A 27555-nucleotide genomic window follows, 5' to 3' on the forward strand; every position below is an offset into this window, starting at 1 on the left:
TCGGAGTGTGGTGTCAGAAAAATAACCTCACACTCAACGTCAATAAAACTGTCTGTGTGGTCCACCCACACAGACAGCGTCGTGAAGAAGGCGCAGCAGCGCCTCTTTTAACTTCAGGAGGCTGAAGAAATTTGGCTTGTCACCAAAAGCACTCACAAACTTCTACAGATGCACAATCGAGAGCATCCTGTCGGGCTGTATCACCGCCTGGTACGGCAACTGCTCCGCCCACAACAGTAAGGCTCTCCAGAGGGTGGTGAGGTCTGCACAACGCATCACCGGGGGCAAACTACCTGCCCTCCAGGACACCTACACCACCCGATGTCACAGGAAGGCCATAAAGATCATCCAGGACAACAACCACCCGAGCCACTGCCTGTTCACCCCGCTATCATCCAGAAGGCGAGGTCAGTACAGGTGCATCCAAGCAGGGACCGAGAGACTGAAAAACAGCTTCTATCTCAAGGCCATCAGACCGTTAAACAGCCACCACTAACATTGAGTGGCTGCTGCCAACATACTGACCACTTTAATAATGGGAATTGATGGAAATGTATGTCAATTATATCACTTGCCACTTTAAACAATGCTACTTAATATAATATTTACATACCCTACATTACTCATCTCATATGTATATGTATATGTATATACTGTACTCTATATCATCTACTGCATCTTTATGTAATACCAGTATCACTAGCCACTTTAAACTATGCCACTTTGTTTACATACCCTACATTACTCATCTCATATGTATATACTGTACTCGATACCATCTACTGGATCTTGCCTATGCTGCTCTGTACCATCACTCATTCATATATCTTTATGTACATATTATTTATCCCTTTACACTTTTGTGTATAAGGTAGTAGTTTTGGAATTGTTGGGTTAGATTACTCATCGGTTATTACAGCATTGTCGGAACTAGAAGCACAAGCATTTCGCTACACTCGCATTAACATCTGCTAACCATGTGTATGTGACAAATACATTTGATTTGATTTGATACAATAATGTTAAAAGACCTATAGGCGCTCTGTATGGAGCTGGCTGGAGAGAGAAAGAATGTTATCCTTGTGAAATTGGCCAATGATGACCATAGAGTTTGAAAAGTCAAAAGGAGAGTGTTTCTATGTTAAGTATGGTTATTGTCAGCCACTATATGACAGGTTAATTCATTAATGCTAAAGTTTGATGCCCTCTGTTAGCATTTTCTAAGCAACACATAAATTGTAAGCTACCTTCATTAGATACATTTCAATTTCAAAACTTTAGTCCTACAGAACCGTGGGATTCTGATTCAGGTAACTACTACAGAGCCAGAGCAAGAGAAGGTAAAGAAAAGTTTTGGTTCCCAATAATATGTCTGACTGAAAATTAAGTGAGTGGTTGCCTCTTAAGCTCCGCGGACCTGGTATCTGGCCCAAACCAACCGCTCAGAGTTTATTTCACAGATATAAATGTTTGTCTTTTGGGAATGCAATCATACAGTACTTATCTCCCATCTGGCATGGGGACCGTAGAGGAGACTGCAGAGGATTCTGGTCAGAAGAGTAATTTCCTGCAAAAAGGCGAAAATGTGTAAATAGTACACAAAGAACACTTTGTTGACTATATGTGAACACACACTCTCAGGGACACTAGGGGGCCATTATTATGGGAACATTGGCATCTAAGCACCCTTTTTATATCTGTTATTATATCTCAAATTATTTGAGTTGAGTCACATTTCACCTTCATCTAATACTGTCTATGACATGCAGTATTATACAAATTCCAAATGGCACCCTATTCCCTACATCTGGAAAAGGGTGCCATTTGGGACGCTAAAGGTAAGCACAATGGGCAGGCAGGCTGCATAGATGTGAGAGACTAGATAGATTGTATTTGAACCCCATTGTTACACAGCCCCAGATATTATTTGGCAACCTGTCATTAAGTGCCTTTGGACAAGGTATGGTAGTAGGTGCCAGGAGCATCGGTTTCTGTCAAGAACTGCAATGTTTCTGGGTTTTCCACACTCAACAGTTTCCCGTGTGTATCAAGAATGGTTCACCACCTAAAAGGACATCCAGCCAACTTTACAGAACTATGGGAAGTGTAGAGTCCCACAATGGAGGTGTCATAATACCCATAAAACCTAGCATTCAAAAACTCTTAAAATAAGGGCTTGGTTTTGTGTAGGTTTGCCCTGGCGTGACGTTTTGATAACCATGTAAATCTCTCTCGGACATGGTGACTTTTATCAACATATTCGGCTCTATTTACTCTCAGATTGGAAAATGCTAATTAGCATTAAAGTAGACATCATGCAAAAGGTTGTATGGGTATGGGACTCATACTGTGGTACTCCATTGGAGTCAACATGGGCCAGCCCCGGTGGAGTCAACATGGTCCATGCCCCGGTGATTGAAGCTGTTCTGAGGGCAAAAGGGGTGGGTGCAACTCAATATTAGGAAGGTGTTCCTAATGTTTTGTATTCTTAGAGTATGTCTAATTGCTGTACACTGGATGAGAGCCGTAGGATGTCAAAGTGTGAGTGTTCTCAAACCCCAAATTGAACTGCAAAGTGACTTATCAATGTTCAAATTAGAGAAGTACTATGTGTCATCAGTTTGTTCATTATTTACTTTCCTGGTTAAGTAAGGGTTGTCTGAGTAAGTATTTATTGTTTAACTAATTATAGGCAATAAGTGTGCATTGTCTGATTGTACAAAATCTCAATTTGCCACCATCAAAGCCAGAGGTTCTGGCTTGCTCCTAAACTAAGACGCTGATCATGTCTTTTTCCATGTCAACCCAACTTGTATTATATCCGGTTATCCGTCTCATAAGTAACCACAGCGTCTTATACCACAAAGTGGTGCTTAGATTGCCGCCACTTGTCCTTGGAGATTAAAGTGAAATGTAGTGGCAAGCAGTACAAATGGTCTCTATTGAACAGATGTGTTGGAAATCGTTTAAACCTAGGCAATCCGTTTATGTGATTTATTTCCCTAAGATGATAAGGAGGGATTAGTCAGAGAATTAACAGCATGTTCTCTTGTTGCATTTCTGCTCAGACGACAAGTCACATCTGACCGCCATGCGCATGATTTATCATCACATATACAAGAACATTGGACTCCAAAGTCAACACTGTCTGGCTGCTTTCCTGTCCCTGCCTTGAATGAGAATTTTTCCACAGTATAGCGCTTAATGAGGTAAGAGATTAAGATGTCGCCCTCAAATCGCTAAGGCTCAATTAGCACGATGGATTCAAAATGACTTTTAGTTTACCAAAACGTTTGGATAGACTGTTATGAAGTGCTTTTTGATTTAGATAAAATTAAAAATCTAACTTGGGAGGTTATGGCCAGTTTTTTACAGGGTGAAACCATTAGCTGTTTTAATGAGGGAATCTGGCAAATGCTTAAATGTGTCATGCAGTAAACAGGATGGTAGCTAGTGCTGGTGGCTTGACCAGGTTTGTTCATTTATATTATGAATGTTAATTCTGAATGTTGTCACTGGAGTAATTACAGCCTTACACAGGTATGTGAGACAATTAATGTAAAGTGTTACTGGAGTGATACTAACATTTTGTTAATGTTATAATAGATTAAGGACAAAATGCCCTGTCCTCACTTATCCTTTCATTCCAAAGGGGTCCAACCTAACCTGGCTCTAATAGGGGTAGCTGTGGAGGACAGGTCAATATGGTCTGTATGAGATGTGGCCAACAGGGGAAAGGATTTATTTGAGTGGTTATATTAAGGCTGCCTCCCAAATGGCACCCGATTCCATTTATAGTGCACTACTTTAGACCAGAACTCTATGGGCCCCGGTTAAATGTGCTGCACAAATAGGGAATAGGGTGCCATTTGGGATGCAACGCTAACCTGGGAGATAAAGGACCTCCACCTCCTCAGGTTACCTTTTCTGTGACGCTGAGGCACAATACTCCCCCCTCCTGATTTCACAGCTAAGATATTTCACTTACTAGCACTTGACACTCCCACTGCATCCCAAATGGTACACTATCCCCTTTATATTGCACTACTTTTGACCAGTGCCATTTTGCATTATAACGGGAATAGTGTGCCATTTGGGAGGCAACCTTCGAAGACTCTGGAGAGGCCACACAATTTAAAACCCAGAGTGCCTGGAAATATGGATGTTGCCTGAGTCAAAGCCTAAAGGGTAACGATAACTGCTGAACTCTGTGATCCTGTGGAGAAATTGTGTTTTCTGAGAGGTGTGGCTGGCGCCTGACCCCTTGCTTTCCAATAATCAATGTTTTATGAGATTACTGAGACATCATGTTTGCCATGCAGGTGTCCTCCAGATCTATAGTGCCAGCATTTGACCCCATAAACTGTAGCATTGATTAAACATTATGAAATGTTTATAGCCTTTGTGAGTGAGGCACTTATGTTCAGATGTATTTTTCAGAGAAAGAGAGTACTGTATTTGCGAGTTGAAATTGAGGCCAAACTATCCACTTGTTACAATTGGACCAAGTAGAACTGTTCTGAGTTGACCTACAAACGGTTCTTGACCGGTAATAAGCTGAAGAGCTTATCTGTAGATATTCCCTCAGTCTTAAATTGCGTCCCAGACGTCACCCTATTCCCTTTATAGTGCACTACTTTTGATCAGTGCCCTTTAGGCCCTGATCAAAAGTAGAGCACTATTTAGGGAATAAGGTGCCATTTGAGATGCAGCCAATAGGCCTATTGTACGGTGTCTGCTGTCAGCTGTATTTAGAAACAATGGCTGACAGGCCTGACCTCTGGGACAGTGAGACACACAAACTGGATTACCTGCTGATATCCTGTACTGTACCTCACGACTCTCTTATCTCTGCTCTGTCTCTCCAAGATTATACTACTCAAGAAACCAACAACATGCAAAGCAGAACAAGAGAATAAGATATTCATACTGCTAAAAAAAACTTCAGGAGACCCTATTATTCCTAAACAGCATGATACATATCTTGTTGTTAAATAGCTACCGAGCTACAGTATAAGGCTTTGAAGTATTCATTAAGTTATTTCCATCTTTTTCCAAACATTGCCTCTGTTGCTACCGGAAAATAAACAGATCCAGGACATGTCAATTTTAGCTTTAAACGTTAGCTGCTGTAGAACCCAGAGCCATTTCCTTTCTAAAACTACTTGTTATGGTGGAGGGTAGGAGAACATAATGAACGCCACCGGAATAGGAACACTGGGTGTGGGAGAGAGAACTGAAGCAGAGGCCCACATACTGATAGAGGACCTCTGAACATTAGTGATCCGTCTCACCTCACAGTGGGAGAGCGCCTTATCTCACTCCTAGATTATGGTGCTAGCTTCCTCTGAAAATAAAACATATATTTTTTTTCTGTGTGCGTTGGGGTGTGTTTGTGTCTGTGTACATAACTGAAGTAAACTTGAAACAGGCGAAGAGAAGAGAAGAGTCTTCAGGCAACTGTAGCCAATGTCACTGAGTCCATGGCCTTGCAAGTATAGTGTTGCCTCAGCCACACTTCAGTCTATAAAATAAGCTTTGACATTATAAAGCACATAGAGGAAAACCCATAAAAGTGTCAGAGACTCCAGTCACCCAAGTCATAGACTGTTTTCTCTGTTACCCCAAGTGGTACCAGAGCCCCAAATCTAGGACCAAAAGGTTCCATAACAGATTCTACCCCCAAGCCATAAGACTGCTGAACAATTAATCAAATGGCCACCGGAGTATTACATTGACCCCTCCCTCCATTTGTTTGTACACTGCTGCTACTCGCTGTTTATTATCTATGCATAATCACTTCACCCCTACCTATAGGTGCAAATTACCGCAACTAATCTGTACTCCCGCACACTGTCAACTGCCGTGTTGGTTAATGGCTTGTAAGTAAGCATTTCACGGTAAGGTCTACACTTGTTGCATTCAAATAAATAAATTAAGTTTGATTTCATTTGATATTTTGCAGAATTACAGACCGGAGTGTTGTTGATGTTATACATTTTCATTCACACATAAACAATTATAACAAAGATATTTAACATACATCTATTTAATTGTGTGATCAAGTGCAGAAAAATATACCTACTTCTGATGAATAGATTATCTCTGAATACAGGGCCAACGTACTAAGTGGTTATATTATGTTTGCCTGTTGTGCAAAATGAGTAATTCATTGTCATTTAACCCTTATGTGGTGTTCATGTTTTTGTTATTCACCCAATGTTCGCGGGTCTGATGGACCCACAACATTACTGTGTTTTTAAACAGCCATAACAATTTATGCAAAAATACTTAATAGTTAATCACAACCGGATGTGATTAGGAGTCCCATAGGGCGGTGCACAATTTGCCCAGCATAGTCCGGGTTTGGGTTTGGCCAGGGTAGGCCATCATTGTAAATAAGAATTTGAAGGTAAAAAAAAGGTAAAGGTGAAGGTAAAAAAAAAAATATATATATATATATATATACAGTATATAATAACATGGAATAACAAATATAAATGAAACAATGTTTTCATCACTGTTGATGTTTATTGCTTTGAACTGGACAAATTTTACCTACAGTATTTTATGGAAATGATAAATGAGCCCCATTGAAAAGAAATTAAGGCCGGTCTACAAACCACATGAGGGACATGAGTTTTACTGTGTGCGTGTTGCAAATGTATTTCTTGCACTTGATGTATGTGCACTGTGTCTTCTTGTTCATCACAACACTTCTTCTTGTTGCTACCGGCTGCAATCTAGAATGATGGAGAAAAAAAATTCACTAACATCTCATTCACTCACATATATATGTAACAGTAAAACTTTAGACCGTCCCCTCGCCCATACCCGGGCACGAACCAGGGACCCTCTGCACACATCAACAACAGTCACCCACGAAGCATCGTTACCCATCGCTCCTCAAAAGCCGAGGCCCTTGCAGAGCAAGGGGAACTACTACTTCAAGGTCTCAGAGCAAGTGACGTCACCGATTGAAACGCTATTTAGCGCGCACCACCGCTAACTAAGCTAGCTGTTTCACATCCGTTACATATAGTTACAGCTGGCCAAGGAAGGAGAGTCAGACACACACACATGCAACAACATCCCTCAGACTTACTTCCGGTTTTGGAGTTGTTGGTTCTGTGGATCAGGCAGATGGGGAACCAGCATCCTCCTCCTGAATCCTCCTCATGATGGTTGCAGAAGCTTGGGTCCTTGGGATATTTTGGCTCCTCTAGATTAGATATGATTTCTGTTTTTTCACAGCTTCTCCGATCCCTACGCAGCGTACTCAAGAGTACCACATTTTTGCCTTTCTTTGGCACTTAGGACACTCGGGGCGTGACGGCTGGGAACACAAACTTATAGGAATTGATAGGCCTGTTCCATGTATTCAACAGCTGAGTTGGGATCTCTGGCTTGTTTTTTTGTACTGTTCCTACCATCGTCCGCTACCTTTTGAGGAACTCCTGTCCCAGCTTGTGCAAAGTAAAAAAGTTATTGCATGTGATGTTGTGGCCCACGGAGTCCCTGTGTCACGTCCAGGACAATCCGCATCCCTTGGATCTTCTCAGGGGCTCCTCCATCTGGCTTCTCCGTATACAATTGCAATTTCAACCCATATGATGAAGCAGCATCACAGGCAGCCCAGATCTTGATTCCATATATTGCGGGTTTAGACGGTAGGAACTTCCTGAAGGGGCAGCGGCCCCGAAATGGCATAAGCTGTTCATCAACAGTAATTCTGGGCCCATGGTTGTAAAATAAGGCGGTCCACCCACTTGGCCCACACTGACCTGATTACAGCTAGCTTGTCTCTCTGCCGCCAAGCTGGTCTGGTGTATTGGTTATCAAAGCAGGTAATCCTGGAAATAATGTGGGATTTTCCCAGAGACATTGTTGCACAGAAAAGTTGTAGGACAGTTTCTGCATCCCACAGGGATTCTGTGTATTCCCCCATTGGATCTGAAAACACCAGCAAGGATAAGAACCCAAAAGAATGCATGTAAATGAGTTTGGTCCATCTTCCATCTTTCTCCAAAAACAAACCTTCCCTCAAAATTATAGTATTCCAGAATTATTTTCTGGATGGTGACTGTGATGAATAGTTTAAAAGAAGACTTTATGTCCATCTGCGTCGGTCCTGGTTACTTCCTTATCACTTTGGCATCCATGCAGGGTGGCTCACTCCTTGGGCATGAAGACCATTCAATATCACCACTTGTTGACATCGATATTTCTCCTCCTAGAGGCTGCTGATGAGCTGGTTGCTGACGGGCTGGTCCTTATCCTCTTCTTCCAACTCACTGGAAGTCGATGATCCTCATATTTGGAAAAGTCGATGGCTCTCCATCCACACTAGCTTCTCTCTCTCTGCAAATAAAAAATTCTAAAGCCCTCTGAGCAGAGATTATTTTTGTCTTGCTGATTGATTGTGGTAAGGAGCCACACATACAAAGCTATGTACTATAAATGTGCAGGGGGGTGCATGGTGTGAATGAGCCAAGAGCAATGTCTCAGGTTGAAAAAATAATTAATTGTGTGATTTTTCTTTTAGTAAATATAAAAATGGGTCTCACAGACCCGAACACCACACAAGGGTTAAGTACTTTCTCCACAAAGCAGAAATCTCAAGGGTTCCTTTTCAATCTCGGCAATAGATGGACAAGGGCAGCACTCCAAGATTGCACATCTATTAGAGGTCAACACTGCTAGCTAAGCGTAAACAATGATTACAAAAGATTAAGAGACGGTAGATATTCAGATTCCTGAGTGTTTAATAGTCACATGTATAGGGTGGAGGGGGAGCAGGTAGCTGACTAATGGTAGCTATTGGCCAGTCTTTCAGTTTTGCCATGATGCCCCTGTACTGGGCATCTTAGTGATTGAAGCGGGGTAAACAGGGCATGGCTTGGGTTGCTGGGGTCTCTGATAATCTTCTGGCCTTCCTGAGACACATGGTGTTGTAGATGTCCTTTAGGGCAGGCAGTATGCATCCAATGGTGTGTTTGGCTGCATGTATCACCCTCTGAAGAGCCTTGTGTTCCGCAGCGGTGGAGTTACAGAGGAATTTGAAGTTGGTGACCATCTCCAAGGAGGCCTCATTGATGAGGATGGGTGTGTGGCCAGCCTGGTTCCTCCTGAAGTCCACAATCAGATCTTTTGTTTTCGTAACTTTGAGGGAGACGTTGTTTACGTGGGACCATGCCGTCAGAGTTCCTTACTCCTCCCTGTAGGCTGTCTTGTCATTGTTGATGATCTGTCGTGTCATTAGCAAACTTGATGATGTAGTTGGAACTGCATGAGGCCACGCAGTCGTGGGTATACAGGGAATACAGGAGGGTACTGAGGACGCACCCTTGTGTTGTCCCCGTGTTGAGGATCAGTGTCGAGGAGGTCATGTTGCCTATCGTCACCACCTGGGGATGGCCCGTCAGGAAGTCCAGGACCCAGTTGAGTAGGGAGGAGTTCAGACCTAGGGCTGTGAGCTTTGTAATGAGCTTATAGGGAACTATGGTATTGAAGTGTGCGCTTGAGAGAGAGTGAGTAAAAGAGAGAGAGGATTCTGACCAGATGCATTACCGCCTGGTATGGCAACTGCTCTACATCTAAAAATAACTGCGTACGGCCCAGTACTTCACTGGGGCCAAGTTTCCTGACATCCAGGACCTACAGTGCATTGAAAAAATGTTCATCCCCCTTGGCCTTTAATCCTATTTTGTTGCATTACAACCTGTAATTTAAATGGATTTTTATTTGGTATTTCATGTAACGGACATACACAAAATAGTCCAAATTGATGAAGTGAAATGAAAAAAATAACATGTTTCAAAAAATTTTAAATGGAAAACTGGTGCGTGCATATGTATTCAACCCCTTTTCTATGAAGCCCTTAAATTAGATCTGGTGCAACCAATTACCTTCAGAAGTCACATAAATAGTTAAATAAATTCCACCTGTGTGCAATCTAAGTGTCACGTGATCTGTCACATGATCTCAGTACATATACCTCTGTTCTGAAAGGCTCCAGAGTCTGCAACACCACTAAGCAAGTGGCACCATGAAGACAAAGGAGCTCTCCAAACAGGTCAGGGACAAAGTTGTGGAGAAGTACAGATCAGGGTTGGGTTATAAAAAAATATCAGAAACTTTGAACATCCCACAGAGCACCATTAAATCCATTATTAAAAAATTGAAAGAGTATGGCACCACGACAAATCTGTCAAGAGAGGGCCGCCCACCAAAACTCACAGACCAGACAAGGAGGGCATTAATCAGAGAGGCAACAAAGAGACCAAAGATAACCCTGAAGGGAGCTGCAAAGCTCCACCACGAAGATTGGAGTATCTGTACATAGGACCACTTTAAGCCGTACACTCCACAAAGCTGGGCTTTATGGAAGAGTGGCCAGAAAAAAAGCCATTGCTAAAGAAAAAAAAAGCAAACACGTTTGGTAGTCGCCAAAAGGCATGTCAGAGACTCCCCAAACATATGGAAGAAGGTACTCTGGTCAGATGAGACTAAGATTGAGCTTTTTGTCCATCAAGGAAAATTATACGTCTGGTGCAAGCTCATCACCCCGAGAACCGCATCCCCAAAGTGAAGAATGGTGATGGCAGCATCATGTTGTGGGGATGTTTTTCATCGGCAGGGACTAGGAAACTGGTCAGATTTGAAGGAATGATGGATGGCGCTAAATACAGGGAAATTCTTGAGGGAAACCTGTTTCCGTCTTCCAGAGATTTGAGACTGGGTTCACCTTCCAGCAGGATAATGACCCTAAGCATATTACTAAAGCAACACTCGAGTGGTTTAAGGGGAAACATTTACATGTCTTGGAATGGCCTAGTCAAAGGCCAGACCTCAATCCAATTGAGAATCTGTGGTATGACTTAAAGATTGCTGTACACCAGCGGAACCCATCCAACTTGTAGGAGCTGGAGCAGTTTTGCCTTGAAAAATTGGCAAAAATCCCAGTGACTAGATGTGCCAAGCTTATAGAGATATATAATTGCTGCAAAAGGTGGATCAACAAGGTATTGACTTCGGGGGGGGGGGGGGGGGGGGGGGTGAATAGTTATGCACGCTCAAGTTTTCAGTTTTTTTGTCTTATTTTAGTATGTTTCACAATGATAATATTTTGCATCTTCAAAGTGGTAGGCATGCTGTGTAAATCATATGTTAGAAACCCCCCCAAATTGTATTTTCTTTCCAGGTTGTAAGGCAACAAAATAGGAAAATTGCCAAGGGGGGTGAAAACGTTCGCAAGCCACTGTACATATGCACACATCAATTTTTATATTTTTATTTTTTTGAATAAATAATTTTTATGTAAAAATCAATTTAAAATACAGGTTGTCATGCAACAAAATAGGACAAATATCAAGGGGGATGAATCATTTTGCAAGGCACTGTAACTCTGCTACAACATAGTTCCTAACTAGTTGTGTCTTTGCTACAACAAATATAGAATATGCACCACATCTTCTTAGTACAGCATGTTCTATGGTGTTTAAAAGAAATTCAGTCTCACCCTTAATTTATTTTGTCTGTCCGGAATGGAATCTCCACTCACTGACACTCCCAGCCAGTCTGAGGCGGGTCTCTTTCTGGTCCGTTTTAGTCGGAAAGTGGGCTCCACGAGCCACGTCTAACGCTGTCCTGCACGTAGGTAACCTCGATCTCCTCGGGAGCAATCAGCAAGCGGAGTTAGCCGTCCCATCCTTGTCGCAAATTTGTCAGATAAATTATAAATGAAAAGAGAGACTTGATTCTTCCAACAACAGCTTTATTATAAGATTTGCAAAAATTAAGCAACAACATCACCAAGAATCGTTCAGAGTTGAAAGCTCTTAAGTCTACCCCCTCCTTTTTCGAACATTCTGTTAAAAATCGCGCAACTTTTCAGCGTCCTGCTACTCATGCCAGGAATATAGTATATGCATATGATTAGTATGTGTGGATAGAAAACACTCTGAAGTTTCTAAAACTGGTTAAATCACGGCTGTGACTATAACAGATAGTTTGTTTCATCAAAAAACGCAAGAAAAACTGCTCTCTGAAAGCTAAAAATAATTTCCATGCGTCACTTTCATGGGTTGTTAAAAGGGCACAAAATGAATTATGGATCTGCATGCAATTCCTACAGATTCCACACGATGTCGCCATTGTCGTCATTTTCAAGGGACTTTTTTCTTGGTAACTGGATTCCAACTAACTGGATTCCATTTCTTCCGGTCTCCACCAGGATGTTTTGAATGTGCACATTGGCAGCCATTGATTTGAAAACGAGGAGCTATTGAATATACATCGCCCTGTAATCATTTTGATAGATTATAAACGTTTACTAATACCTAAAATTGGATTACAAAAGTATTTCGAAGTGTTTTGTGAAAGTTTATCGTCAACTTTTTTAATTTAAAAAAATGACGCAGCGTTTAAAAACAATGTTTTTTTCTGAATGACACAGCTTCCATAGAAAGCTATTTTGGGTATATATGGACCGATTTAAACGAAAAAAAGACCCAATAGTGATGTTTATGGGGCATATAGGAGTGCCAAGAAAGAAGCTCGTCAAAGGTAATGAATGTTTTATATTTTATTTCTGCGTTTTGTGTAGCGCCGGCTAAGCTATATCTTTGTTTACATCGCATTCAGGCATTTTGGGGTGTTGCATGCTATCAGATAATAGCTTCTCATGCTTTCGCCGAAAAGCATTTTAAAAATCTGACTTGTTGGCTAGGTTCACAACGAGTGTAGCTTTAATTCAATACCCTGCATGTGAATTTTGATGAACGTTTGAGTTTTAACGAGTACATTTAGCATTTAGCGTAGCGCATTTGCATTTCCAGGTGTCTACTTGAGACATCTGCGTCTCAAGTAGGAGCAAGAAGTTAACTTCTTCAAACATAGCCAGGTCTCTGCTTTTATAGAGAAAATACAACTCCTTTCTGTATACGTGGCAGTCAGCAGATGGTGTGTAAAAGGTAATTAGTTGTCTGTACAACGAGGTTGATAGCCTGGGGGCTCAACTGTCTAACTGCATTCACAACAAGAAACAATATATTGTACTCCTTTCTGCAAGTTTCCATACATTTGACTTTCTGTAAATAGTAAACCCAAGGGATGTCACATGCTGCGGTTGCACCCAAACCTCTCTTGGCTGTAAGCCCAGAGTTATGACTAAGTCACACCAAGATAAATTTGTATCAGGTTTGAAAAAACACTAGCATATAACAAGAGCCTATTCTTTAAGCTGTAAACCAAAGAATAGCAGGACTTACTTTGTACTTTTCCACGACACAGTGAATGAGATTATAGTTGTGAAGTTGTATATAGTCCTGCCGGTGTTCAAGAAACTGGTGAGGACAATGTAAATTATTAAACAACATATTTTTTTGTACTTTATGCCATTGATGACTAATCTCTTGCTGCACTATACGTCCTATCCGATTATGTTTAGCCAACACCCTATTACTTTCACCATGATCTGTTTTCCTCTCACAGGAACACATTCTAGAGCTTGAGCACATGTAAAACAATATGTTTAAAAGGTACTTACTTACATGCCATGATTTTGACTTTCATTCGAGCCTTGTTTTTTGATCTGTTTATTATGTTATGTGAATAATAGAGAATTTATGAATGACAACAATCTTTTATTGCAGTCTGGTATCTTTATTTACATGCCATGATTTTGACTTTCATTCGAGCCTTGTTTTTTGATCTGTTTATTATGTTATGTGAATAATATAGAATTTATGAATGACAACAACCTTTTATTGCAGTCTGGTATCTTTATTTACTTTCAACAACAGCAAATAATCTTATAATCAGAATTTTCAGTATCATCACAGAGTCTATTTCGCAAAATGATGACTTTGTGAATATACAAAAGATTATACCATGGACCTCTGCATTTCAGAGGCCTAACAGTTGACTTCTGAGGACGTAGCGCCATAGTCTGCCCTGTGACATTCTGCAATGAATAGATGGCAGACATGGTAGAGGCCAGGATGGTCCACCATGCAAACAGGCAGTTCTGGGACCTGTCTGCATCTTCTGGTGAACTATTTAAAACAGTACAATGATATAGCAAATTAAGATGCATTAAGTATTTTGATGACAAAACTAAGTAGCCTACACACCTGTGGAAGTTTGATGCTTTTAAGGTCCGACTCCAGCTCCATCTGAGAGGATGAATACCCTGTGCTTTTTTTGCCTTCTTTTTTTAAGGGGAAGGGGGTGGGCTCTTTATGTAAATATATTAAAATATGTATCCTCATGCCCACACAGTCAGACTGAACATTTCAGTGACCCAAGGAAGCTCATGGAAATAAATTATAAAAAATATGTTTTGGAGTTATATTCAATAAATAACACACACACTGAGATTTGTTAGACATATAGGGATTATAGGGGCTTTAAGAAAACGCCAAATGGGAAACCTACATGTTAAAAGGTATGGCCTAAATTCTCCATACAGGATCCATCAGAGGTTCCAGACGCCATCAGACATCTAGTCTCGCATACAGCTTTTATTATGGATGATTTAATGGCCTTGCGGTTAGTGTGTCACCCCCCCCTCCCCCCCATCCCGAAATCCTGATTTAGATTTAATCTGCAGTTAAACCACTTGGATCCAGTATTGATTGCCTGAAAGATTCAAAGGACACAGTGAGTCACTGGCAGAGATTCCATCATCACATAATAACAATAAACATTATTTAATGTTATGAATTGATCATTTTAAATGAGTCAATAGTGAAGAAATGGAACATTCATATTCAGTTGGCCATGATTCATTATCATTATTCAGCTTTTTTTTGAAGTCAAAGAGATATTCTGAGAAATCAGAATACGATGTAACTCGGGTTGTGTCTACACTTCACACTTACAGTACATGCGACTTCTGCTATCAGAATACGAAGATCGCATTGAAAAGACTGGTTTAGACTCACAGAAGTTGCTTTGGGGTCTGATTGTGTTCAGATCTGGCAGACCACTTCAGGCATGCATTGTGTGTGGATTTCTGCTCAGTCTGGACACAATCAGGCTACCGGAAGGACATACAGTGGGCGACGTCATCAGCACACAATGACGTCATCAGCACACAAGTCTCCATAATACGTGTGTTTTTGGAGGAAATACATGTTTGCTGACCTCATAAATGGTTTGCTGACCTCATTAGTAATTAGCTACTGCCATAAGTTGTTGTTGTGTTATTATCCTATTTTGCCTATTCCATCATTTGTAGAATGCATAAAGGTATTTGAATGTAGCGCAGGGAAAAGGGAATCCAGACACACTGTGGACACGGTAACATGTAAATATAGGTGTAGATGCATGATGCGCTCGGAATTCCATGATCAGAACTTTAGGAACAGAATACTAACACTACATGAACTGTCAAGTTTAGACACGGCTTCAGTCGCTCAACAAGGACACCAGCTACAATGAGTGGAATGTTTGCTAAACAGACCAGTACCGAGGCAACTAACTTAGTGGGATTCCACATAAAGATTCCTTTCTCGTGATGTCACAAGTCAAAGTATGTCCTACATGCTTCCTGCATCCTGCAAGGTTATCCAACAGCACTATTCCTCAAGTAGCTAGAATCCATGGCAACTGTCCTTGGGAGGTTCAATCGAGTTGCTTATGTATCACTCGGCAGAGTGACATAAACAGCACCATCCGTTCCCTTAATCATTCATCTATGCTGAAAAGAATATGATAGTAAGATCCTTTTTTCACCCTTTCCATTTTCCCTGAATGCATCCCAAATTGCACCCTATTAAGGATATAGTGTACTACTTTTGATCAGAGATCAATGGCCCTGGTCAAAGGTAAAGGGAATAGGGTGTCATTTGGCACACAAGCACTGTCTACCTCAATTATCTAGATGAAACCCATCACTCTCTGGCTGTCATGTGTGATAGCCATCACTGTTGATTGGGACCAGTGGAGTTGCACACACACAAACGAACACGCGCACGCACACACACACACACACACACACACACACACACACACACACACACTGTGCATAAGACAGCTCACATCTGTGGCTCCAAGAGTCTAGCGTTAACTCCCTAATGACTGCCAATGACCATAAATCTCCCATATCCTAATACTATACTGTCAAACCAATCCCTACAACCCACTCTTTCAGTGTATTAATACTTCTGATTTGCTCGTAACCTGTCCATAACTAAGATTACAGCTTATTAGCTATATTTTTTAGAGCAGAAGTAATATTAATGTTTTCAGTTGGGCTCATACCTGTCTATGAACTACATCCAGATTCACTTCATTGTCCCCCCAAAAAATGAGTTCAGAAGTGCATTCACTTGGCTATTAAGCAAATCTGAGTCAAAAAAACCTTCATCCCCATTGGAAGGGAAAGAAAAAAAGAAAATTAGATTTCAAAAAGGGTGAAAAACATCCTGGCCATCAGCAATAATTGTTATTTCTCAATATATTAGCTAGAGTATCTCTGATCAAGATTAGCAAAGTATTTTTGAAGGGAAATAATGGTGTCCTGCTGAGGCAACCTTGACCCCTAGTAAGGCCTTAAGGTAGAATGTGAATGTGTGTAACAATCCGAGCATGACTGATTATTTCATATTAGAGATATTCAAGGTCAATGCAGAACTTTAATGGAACCTCTGTATGTGAATTGAAGGCTACTGGATATCAAGACTTAATCAATCATAAGCCATCAATATCAAGATTTAACCAATCGTAAAAAATGTAATGGCCTTTCAAATGTATTAATTAAATAATTATTTACATTATTTGAGTAGCAAGTGTTTCTTTTAAGGGTTTTGGACTATGTTAAATCATTCCACGTTCCATTTTAGATGGAGTAATCTAGTTCTATTAATAAATAAGAGGAAACCCATAACTAGCCTACTGATATTGTTGCACTCGCTTTGTCTAGGGGTCCTAAGCCTAGTTACAGAATCTGTAACCTGAATTAATGTGTGCATTTATGAAATCACAGTGTTAAATAAATTGGGTTAAATTTGCACAGACGCTGTTTCATCCTTTCCTATACTTAAATTGCCCTTGCCTAACGATTGCATCTGAAGTTGGGCTTACAACTAGGTTATCCTCACCAATAGGCAATAGTTCTCCTAAATAATATGAGTACAGCGACTGCAATTTGATGGCATTGCATTAGTGTTACTACTTGTCTTTTTCGGCAGGTAGACCTCCTGTAGAACCATGTCAAGATAAAGTATCCAGGGAAAAAAAGATAAATGAAAAATGTTGAGCAAGGAAAGATTTAAGACGTTGCCACAACACGGAAGTGTGACATCATGAAGAGGGATCAGACAAAAGACTACAATTTACTTACATTTTAAAACATTAACATATAGTGTGGGTGTGTATGCATCTATCAGCTGCAACTTAACTAGGTCATTCTTTGCAGCACTTGACCATATGACTGCACAATAATCAAGATAAGATCCAACTAGAGTCTGCAGGACTTGCTTTGTGGAGTGTGGTGTCAAAAAAGCAGAGCATCTCTTTATTAACAATTTAATCAATATATTTTGACCATGGCAGTTTACAATCTAACACCAAGTAATTTAGTCTCCTCAACTTGCTCAACAGCCACACCGTTCATTACCAGATTCAGTTGAGGTCTAGATCTGATTTTTAACAAATACAATGCTCTTAGTTTTATAGATGTTCAGGACCAATTTATTACCAACCACGCATTCTAAAACAGACTGCAACTCCTTGTTTACGGTTACAGTGATTTCACTAGCTGTGGTTATTGACGTGTAATAGCGCTGAATCATCAGCATACATGGGAACTCAGGCTTTGTTTAATGCCAGTGGCAGGTCAATGGTAAAAAATAGAAAAGAGTAGAGCGTGAAGAGAGCTGCCCTGTGGTACACCACCCTTTACATGTTTGACATTAGAGAAGCTTTCATTCAAGAAAACAATATGTGTTATATTAGATAGATAGAAAACTTCTATATCGCGGATTCAGAGCTAAGAGCTGGAAGCAAGCTAATAGGTTGGCTGTTAGAACCAGTAAAGGCTTATTTAACCTTCTTGGGTAGGGAAATGACTTTGGCTTCCATCCAGACTTCCAGGACAAACACTTTCCTCTAATGTCAGATTAAAGATATGACAGATAGGAGTGGCTATAGAGTATGCTACTATCCTCAGTAGCTTTCCATCCAAGTTTGTTAATGCCAGGAGGTAAGTCATTATTGATCGATAACAACAATTGTTACACCTCTCCCACACTAACAAAAAAATGTAACTTACAATGCTTTTCTTTAATTATTTTGTTATGCATGTGTACAATGGCTCACTGTTTGTTCTTGGCATTTCCTGCCAAAATTGGCCCACTTTGGCAATGAAGAAATAATTGAAATAATTGGCCACATCAAATGGTTTTGTGATGAATAAGTCATCTGATTTGATGAAAGATGGAGTTGTACTCAACGTTTTTTCCCATCATTCTTTATATCATTGATCTTGGCTTCATAATATAGTTTCTTCTTCTGTTTGTTGAGTTTAGTCACACAGTTTCTCAATTTGTAGTAAGCCAGCCAGTCAGATGTGCAGACACTCCTTTTCCCCCATCTATTTCAACCATACAGTTGTTCAATTCCTCATCAATCCATGGAGCCTTGACAATTCTAACAGTCAGTTTCTTAACTGCTGCATGTTTATCAATAATTGGAATAAGCAATTTCATAAATTCACTAAGTGCAGCGTCTGGATGCTCCTGTATAATCACATCAAATAAGCAAAAAAATGTAACATCCCATCCTCCAAATAAGTCATAGCACAAAACATTTGGGATCTCTTATACACTATTTTAGGCCCATCTTTTTTTTTTACCTTTCTTGGAAATAGACACTATATTTTGATCACTGCATCCAATGGAACTGTATTCTACAGTATTAGTAAAAATGTGATCAATGCATGAGGATTCTAAAGTTCCTGTAGAGTTTGTAAACTCCCTGGTAGGTTGATTGATAACCTGAATCAGATTATAGGCACTGGTTGCAGCTTCCTCTTCAAATCAAATCAAATTTGATTTGTCACGTGCCAAATACAACAGATGTAGCCCTGAAATGCTTAGTTACAAGCCCTTTTTATTTTTTCCCCCTTATTTAACAATCAAATCAGTTAAGAACACATTCTTATTTTCAATGACGGCCTAGGAACAGTGGGTTAACTGCCTTGCTCATGGGCAGAATGACAGATTTTGACCTTGTCATCTCGGGGATTCGATTTGGCAACCTTCCGCTTACTAGTCCAATGCTCTAACCACTAGGCTATCTGCCACCCCTTAACCAACAATGCAGTTTTAAGAAAATACAAAAAAAATAGAATAACAAATAATTAAAGAGCAGCAGTAGTTAACAATAGCGGGCCTATAAACAAGGGGTACCGGTACAGAGTCAATGTGCGCAAGCACCGGTGTCAAGGTTATAAAGGTAATATATAGATGTAGGTAGAGTAATTAAAGTGACTATGCACAGATAATTACAGAGAGTAGCATCAGCGTAGAAGGGTGGGGAGGTGGGGGGCAATGCAAATAGTCTGGGTAGCCATTTGATTAAATGCTCAGGAGTCTTATGGCTTGGGGTAGAAGCTGTTTAGAAGCCTCTTGGACCAAGACTTGGCGCTCCGGTACCGCTTGCCGATGGGTAGCAGAACGAACAGTCAATGAGTAGGGTGGCTGGAGTCTTTGACTATTTTTAGGGCATTCCTCTGACATCGCCTGGTATAGAGGTCCTGGATGGCATGAAGCTTGGCCCCAGTGATGTACTGGGCCGTACTCACTACCCTCTGTAGTGCCTTGCGGGCTGAGGCCGAGCAGATGCCATACCAGGCAGTGTTGCAACCCTTCAGGATGCTCTCGATGGTGCAGCTGTAAAACCTTTTGAGGATCTGAGGACCCATGGCAAGTCTTTTCAGTCTCCTGAGAGGGAATAGGTTTTGTGGTGCCCTCTTCACGACTGTCTTGGTGTGATTGAACCATGTTAGTTTGTTGGTGATGTGGACGCCAAGGAACTTGAAGCTCTCAACCTGCTCAACTACAGCCCCGATGATGAGAATGAGTGTGTGCTCGGTCCTCCTTTTCCTGTAGTCCACAATCATCTCCTTTGTCTTGATCACGTTCAGGGAGAGGTTGTTGTCCATGCACCACACGGTCAGGTCTCTGACCTCATCCCTATAGGCTGTCTCATCATTGTTGGTGATCAGGCCTACCACTGCTGTGTCATCGGCAGACTTGATGATGGTGTTGGAGTCGTGCCTGGCCGTGCAGTCATGAGTGAACAGGGAGTATAGGAGGGGACTAACTAGGCACTCCTGACGGGCCCCTGTTTTGAGGATCAGCATGGCGAATGTGTTGTTATCTACCCTTAACACCTGAGGGTGTCCCGTCAGGAAGTCCAGGATACAGTTGCAGAGAGAGGTGTTTAGTCCCAGGATCCTTAGCTAAGTGATGAGCTTTGAGGGCACTATGTTGTTGAATGCTGAGCTGTAGTCAATGAATAGCATTCTCACATAGGTGTTCCTTTTGTCCAGGAGTGAAAGGGCAGTGTGGAGTGCAAAAGACATTTCATCATCTGTGGATCTGTTGGCGGTTTGCAAATTGGAGTGGGTCTAGTGTTTCGAGGATGATGGTATTGATGTGAGCCATGACCAGCCTTTCAAAGCATGTCATGGCTGTAGACCTGAGTGCTACGGGTCGGTAGGCAGTTAGGCAGGTTACCTTAGTATTCTTGGGCACAGGGACTATGGTGGTCTGCTTGAAACATGTAGGTACTACAGAATCAGTCAGGGAGAGGTTGAAAATGCCAGGGAAGTCACTTGCCAGTTGGTCAGCGCATGCTCTGAGTACACGTCCTGGTAATCATTCTGGCCCTGCGGCCTTGTGAATGATGACCTCTTTAAAGGTCTTACTCACATCGACTGCAGAGAGCGTGATCACACAGTCGCCCAGAACAGCTGATGCTGTCATGCATGTTTCAATGTTACTTTCCTCAAAGCGAGCATAGAAGTTATTTAGCTCATCTTGTAGGCTCATGTCACTGGGCAGCTCTCGGCTGTGCTTCCCTTTATAGTCTGTAATAGTTTACAAGCCCTGCCACATCCGACAATCGTTGTACTATTCGATCTTATTGATATATTGATGATTTGCCTGTTTGAAAGTTAGTCGGAGGGCATAGAGAGATTTTTTATAAGCTACCCGCTCCTTGAAAGCGACAGCTCTACTCTTTACCTCACTGCGAATGTTGCCTGTAATCCATGGCTTCGAGTTGGGGTATTTATGTACAGTCACTGTTGGGACGACATCATCAATGCATTTGTTGATGAAGCCAGTGAGTGATGTGGTGTACTTCACAATACCATCGGAAAAATCCCGGAACATATTCCAGTCTGTGATAGCAAAAAAGTCATGTAGTTTAGCATCTGCTTCATCTGACCACTTTTTTTATAGACCGAGTCACTGGTGCTTCCTGTTTTAATTTTTGCTTGTAAGCAGGAATCAGGAGGATATAATTATGGCCAAATGGAGGACGAGAGAGAGCTTTGTACGAATCTCTGTGTGTGGAGTAAAGGTGGTCTAGAGTTTTATTTTCCCTCTGGATGTGCATTTAACATGCTAATAGAAATGAGGTATAACTGGTTTAAGTTTCCCTGCATTAAAGTCCCCAGCCACTAGGAGCGCTGCCTCTGGATGAGATTTTTCCTGTTTGCTTATGGCGGTATACAGGTCATTGTATGTGATTTTAGTGCCAGCATCGGTCTGTGATAGTATATACACACCTACGAAAAATACAGATGAAAACTCTCTAGGTAGATAGTGTGGTCTACAGCTTATCATGAGATACTCAGGCGAGCAAAACCTTGAGACTTCCTTAGATATCGTGCACCAGCTGTTGTTTACAAATATACATAGGCGCCCACCCCGTGTCCCACCAGAGATTGCTGTTCTATCCTACCGATAGAGTGAATAACCCACCAGCTGTTTGTTATTAATTTTGTTCAGCCACAACCTGGTGAAACATAAGATATTGCAGTTTTTATTGTCCCATTGGTAGGACATACGTGCTTTCAGTTCTTGCCATTTATTTTCCAGCAATTGAACATTAGCTAGGGTACAGATGACAAAGGCAGATTAGCTACTTGTCGCCTGATCCTCACACGGAAATCTCTGTTTCTTTCTCCAGCGAATGACGGGGATGAGGGCCTATTCGGGTGTTTGGAGTATATCCTTCCCGTCCGACTCATATAATTTTTTTTTGACCATTTCGAGGGGAGTAATCGCTGTTCTTATGTCCAGAAGCTCTTGTCGGTTATAAGAGAAGGTAGCAGCATCATTATGTACAAAAGTTACAAGCAATGCGAAAAAACAAACAAAACAGTAGAGTTTGTTAAGAGACAATAAAATGGCTGCATTCCTTTCTCCGGAAACGGTACCAATTGAGTAGACTGCTTGATGAAAACCAATCAATATTAAGGTATCCAAGAAAGTAGACCTCTACTGACTGTTAGCCCTCGGTGGCCTATGTCTCTGAATTTATACAGCAACACCACACCTATAGGCATTCCAGTCTCTTCTGTAGATGTTATATCCTTGTATTGCTACTGCTGTATCATCAAAGGAATTATCTTAGTGAGTCTCAAAAATGGCAAATATATTAATCTTATCTGATGTTAGCATGTTATTGATTTCATGAACCTTATTTCGAAGGCTACATATAAACTCAGCAAAAAAAAAAAGAAGCTTTTTCAGGACCCTGTCTTACATAATTCGTAAAAATCCATATAACTTCACAGATCTTCATTGTAAAGGGTTTAAACACTGTTTCCCATGTTTGTTCAATGAACACAATTAAGGAACATGCACCTGTGGAACTGTCGTTAGTGTCTTTAACAGCTTACAGACGGTAGGAAATTAAGATCACAGTTATGAACATTTAGGACACTGAAAAGGCCTTTCTACTTACTCTGAAAAACACCAAAAGAAATATGCCCTAGGTCTCTGCTCATCTGCGTGAATGTGCCTTAGGCGTGCTGCAAGGAGGCATGAGGACTGCAGATGTGGCAAGGGCAATAAATTGCAATGCCCATACTGTGAGATGCCTAAGACAGCGCTTCAGGGAGACAGGACGGACAGCTGATCATCCTCACAGTGGCAGACCACATGTAACAACTCCGGCACAGGTTTGGTACATCTGAACATCACACCTGCGGGACAGGTACAGCATGGCACCAACAACTGCCCGAGTTACACCAGGAACGCACAATCCCTCCATCAGTGCTTAGACTGTCCACAATAGGCTGAGAGAGGCTGGACTGAGGACTTGTATGCCTGTTGTAGTGCAGGTCCTCACCAGACATCACCGGCAACAACGTCGCCTATGGGCACAAACCCACTGTCGCTGGAGCAGACATGACAGGCAAAAAGTGCTCTTCACTGACGAGTCGCGGTTTTGTCTCACCAGGGGTGATGGTCGGATTTGCGTTTATCGTCGAAGGAATGAGCGTTACACTGAGGCCTGTCTTCTGGAGCGGGATCGATTTGGAGTTGGAAGGTACGTCATGGTCTGGGGCAGTGTGTCACATCATCATCGGACTGAGGTGGTGGTCTTTGCAGGCAATCTCAATGCTGTGCATTACAGGGAAGACATCCCCCTTGTGGTATCCTTCCTGCTTACACATCCTGACATGACCCTCCAGCATGACAATGCCACCAGCCATGCTGCTTGTTCTGTGCGTGATTTCCTGCAAGACTGGAATGTCAGTGTTCTTCCATGGCCAGTGAAGAGCCCAGATCTCAATCCCATTGAGCACGTCCGGGACCTGTTGGATCTTCAGGATAGTCCTTGTTGAGGAAGATGCACGTTCCTCTCAATGTCTTGGCTCTTTCAAGAACAGTTACCTTGTCCTTGAACCTCAGGAACTTGAACACTATCGTGGGCCTGTCACCTGGGCCGGTGGTGGGTTTTCCAGTCCTGTGCGTGCACTCCCCCTCAAGGTTGTCAGTGATTCTTTCCCCCCAGGTCTTATGTGGAGATTCAGAAATGTTGTCCGCAACGTTGTGCCGCCTTGATTGTTCCTCTAGATAATCAGATTTCTCCGTCATTGTTTTCATGGATTCACATGCATAACTGATGTCCTCTTAATGACTTACAGATTTCTGTCATCTTGTTGTTCTGCTGTTAAACTCAAACGCAAACTGTTCTTCAGATCCTGGACCTCACAGGTAAAATTGTTAATTATTTATTAGTTTACTCCACCAGTATTTGGACACTTGAAGCTATTTTCTTGTTGTTGTAACAACTGCTTGTAGAAATCTTATTGTTCATTTAAGGATCTTTCACCTGTGATAGAGAGACACCGCTGTCCTCAACGGTACTCCCACCGGCTTCAGTCTTTGTCATGGTAGGAACGTAGGCTACGCTGTTACTCCTTGCAGTTCCAGACAGGGCAGGTTGCAGGGCAGATGGAATCAGCAACAAACAGCAAGGATTCAAACAGTCACACTCCAGGAACAGTCAGTGGTCCTAGCCGCAAGGCCTGTGGACTGTTTACAAGCTGCTAAGGAAACTTGGCTAGCTTGATAGCTAGGCTGGTGTCTGCCCCAACCAGGGAACAATGACCTATTTTTCTGGAAAAAAAATAGACCTGCTATTGTTCCCTGTAATACAGTGAATGTCCCACATCTTAATGTGATGTTACAGTATATGTTGACAATTATTTGAAACTAAGTCAGTTAATTCATGGTCATTTTGCAAAAGAAAGCCATGAGTAAGATACACGTTTCAATGCATGCCACCTTGATATTTGTCCAGCACCACATAAATTAGACGAACTATGGGAGAAAAACAAATTCTTTATTGCAGCCTGGTAATGTGTCTTCCTATAGCTCCACTGGAGCTGGAACCCAGTGAGTTGGCCATTTGTCTGTGTCCCCAGCATGTCCCACGCACACACCCACCCAAACCACAAACCAGCAGCTTGAAATGAGATTCAGTCGACTGCTTAATCTCTCTGTTCTGCTTAGCTGTGATTAATTGACCGAAGTGTTATTTATGGAGGGACCCACCACAGCCACTCACACAACCATCACATACCACATTAATACATTTTTGTACACACTCGCTCACTCACTGTTTGAGTTAACAAAATGGCGGACAAGCCTCAAAGTCTGTAGCCAGGTCTTAAACGCCCAATGAGCAGGCGTATACCCTCAGTTTGAACAATATTACAGTTTGTATTATTATTATTATTTTTTTTACAATAACCATACATAAAGAAAAGACAATAAACAGACGCGCACAAATTTCTACAAACTATTTTGTGATATAAAACTTTTACATTTCATGTATTTGAAAATGTCTACATTCCTTAGTTCAAAATAACAGTGTGTAATTTGATGTATTCGGGAAACAAAAGGACCAAGTTCAGTGTCTGTAAGGAAATGCTATCTGTATGCTAACTTGGTGTCCTTACTCATTACAGTGTCAACGGTTTCGGAATGACACTATATAATTAGATTTTTATCATCTGTAATGTCTTCTCCTACAATTAGCCCAGTCTGTGAGATGATTTATAGAGCTATCATTAAAGAGCTGTCAGTGAAAGAAGACATCACGGTGTGAAAGGACCCTTAGATCAATACACCAGTATCCCTCAAAGACCCCTGGAGCATGTCATTAAGACCACAGCTCTCTTCCCAGGGCTTAACAATTCTGTTTGACTGCAACTAGGCAGCTTTACTGACCCCCATCAATACTCCACCAATAACCTTCATTCAGTTTCTATTATAACCAACCCAGTCACTAGATACTTAAAATTTGAAACAAAATGGATTGGGGTCGAGAATGGCTTAAATCCTCACCCAAAGCAACCAAACCATTTCAAATACATTGTAAGGTGGGGTTAATCTAAAAACAGTTTGAATACCTTACATGTGCAATTTTTTAAAAACACATAGCTTACCTTTCAGAAAGGTGTAGGTAGTAGTATGCAGATAAACTCTTTAGTACATTTGATAAATGAGAAACTCTTGTCTGGTCTAGTCTGAGAGAACTGGGTCTAGATGATAGATGAAGGAGCAGCACTGTGTAAAGGAGAGCATGTCCCTGTGACGTCTTCCTGTGAGCCCCTCTGTCTTTCAACATCCGTTTTCTCCTCTTGCCTCTCATCTTGGCCCGAGCCTCCCTCCTTGTCTCTGGAGTCTAATCTGTCTCTATATCAAGCACCCTCTTTAGTTAGAGACCTCCACCACATCCCTCCATCCCCTGTCCTCCTCCACTTTGCCACATCGTCTATATTCTATTCCTCTCTTCTTGTCTACCTAATTGGTGGGTGAACACCACGAAGTAGCCCTCTCTCCAATGTCCCATGGTCCTGAAGGGCCTCTTCTCACTCGTTCTCTCTCCCACTGCCCATCTCCTCCACCTCCACCCCCATCCTTCTCTTTCACTCCTCTGTTCATTATTCATTAAGTTTCCCTTTGGAGCCAGTGAGAGCGAAAGCACTGCTGAATTCAGAGGCAGACTCCACAGCTAGCCCTGGGGTAACTGAGAGATGGCATGGGTGTGTGTGTTTGCATTCTTGCGTGTGTTAGAAGGAGAGCGAATTTGGGGAGACAAATATGACTGAGAGAAGGAGAGATATGTGGATGAATGTGGAGGTTAGCATAGATAAATATAGCAAGAGACAGAGAGGGATATGAGGGTAATGTGAAAGACAGAGGGTGGTGCAAGCCTGACAGACATGTTCTAAGCCCTCAGTTTACCAGTCAGAGATCTCTTCCTCCTGGAGCTGCTGCAGTCGTAGTCAGGCAGGATTGGAGGATGGCTCATACTGTACACACATACACTCCCTCAATACACCTCTCTCTCACACACACACACACACACACACACACACACACACACACACACACACACACACACACACACACACACACACACACACACACACACACACACACACACAGTGAGGGAGACAGCGATAGAGAGAGACAGAGGGCGCTCCGCTAGCCGGCCACTAAGCAATGCCCCAGAGAGACAGACAGAGGTAGAGAGATGGAAAAAGGGAGTGAGAAAAAGAGAAAGAAAATGGTGAGGAGTGCACAGAAAGTCCTGCTCATTCCTCCTCACAAGCCGACAGCTGTCATACCTGTCAGAAGAAGTCCCACCAGGTATGTAAAATGTTTTAAGGTGTGTGCGTGTGAGTGTGTGTGGATGAGAGAGAGGATGAGAGAGAGAGAGAGAGAGAGAGAGAGAGAGAGAGAGAGAGAGGGTGTTTATAGCAAGTCATTTGTTTGTGAGTGTGTGTGTGAGTGAGTGTGTGGATGTGTGTGTGTTAGAGAGAGTGAGTGATAAAGAAAGCAAGGAGCGAGAGTTTTTATTGCAAGTCATTTTTTGGTGCTAATGACCGCACTTGCAGTCTCCGGTGGTGTGCATGTTGTAAAGCCTTCTTCTCTATCCCTCACTGGAGTTAAAGATTCATGCTACTGCCACTGCTACAGCTGATGTAAGGGAGTGTGAGAAAGT

At 41.8% G+C, this 27555-nt stretch overlaps 1 protein-coding gene across 3 annotated transcripts in view; it reads left to right on the forward strand.

Annotated features, from left to right (window-relative positions):
• Positions 1-27555, forward strand: part of LOC139367232 (cadherin-18-like) — a 390933-nt gene that overhangs the window by 138354 nt on the left and 225024 nt on the right. The window contains exon 1 of one of the 3 annotated variants that reach the window (XM_071105454.1): positions 3132-3209. The exons of 1 other annotated variant lie outside the window; for it this stretch is intronic. The gene's annotated coding sequence lies outside the window, so the exon portion shown is untranslated. Of the gene's footprint in view, positions 1-3131; positions 3210-27099; positions 27201-27555 lie in introns of those variants that run through there. One more of the 3 variants, XM_071105456.1, reaches the window with a different exon arrangement.

The sequence above is a fragment of the Oncorhynchus clarkii genome, chromosome 15, assembly GCF_045791955.1.
Source record: "Oncorhynchus clarkii lewisi isolate Uvic-CL-2024 chromosome 15, UVic_Ocla_1.0, whole genome shotgun sequence".
NCBI lineage: Eukaryota > Metazoa > Chordata > Actinopteri > Salmoniformes > Salmonidae > Oncorhynchus > Oncorhynchus clarkii.